The sequence below is a fragment of the Mus caroli genome, chromosome 12, assembly GCF_900094665.2.
Source record: "Mus caroli chromosome 12, CAROLI_EIJ_v1.1, whole genome shotgun sequence".
Taxonomy (NCBI): Eukaryota; Metazoa; Chordata; class Mammalia; order Rodentia; family Muridae; genus Mus; species Mus caroli.
This window is the reverse complement of record NC_034581.1, coordinates 97,098,059-97,098,727: the sequence shown is the minus strand read 5'-3', so window position 1 is coordinate 97,098,727 and position 669 is coordinate 97,098,059.

Here is a 669-nt window from a genome sequence, read left to right as displayed (position 1 = left end):
GTTCTGTATAATCTCAGTCTCTCACTCACTAGCCTACTGTTTGTCTTCCCAAAAATACTTATTCTGAAATGGCCCTCTGTGCTAGTACTTCTGGTGAGCCGGGAGGCTGCCACACTCTGATATCACCTTTCCACCTTTGACGTCACTAACCTCTAACCCTGAGATGGTAGCTGAAGCCATAACCAGGATTTTTTTTGGCAGGAATTTTGCTGGGACAGTTTCTATGTGTCTGCAGGAAGCCTGGTGCCAGCCTGCTTCTGGGGACTGTGTTGGTATTTGCTTGGGCCAGGGGTGTTTTCCATTGGCTCAATACATATCATGGCTGCCATGCCATGAGCAGGCACTAGAGTGAAGACAGTTGCCAAGGTCATAGATTCCGTTTCCCTCTCTCTCTCCCTCCCTTCCTTCTTTCCTCCCTCCCTTCTTTTCTTTTCTTTTCTTTTCTTTTCTTTTCTTTTCTTTTCTTTTCTTTTCTCTTTCCCCTCTTCTTTCCTTCTTTTCTTTCTTTCTTTCTTTCTTTCTTTCTTTCTTTCTTTCTTTCTTTCTTTTCTTTTTCTCTTTCTTTCTTTCTTTCTTTTCTTTCTCTCTTTCTTTCTTTCTTTCTTTCTTTCTTTCTTTCTTTCTTTCTTCCTTCCTTCCTTCCTTCCTTCCTTCCTTCCTTCCTTCCTT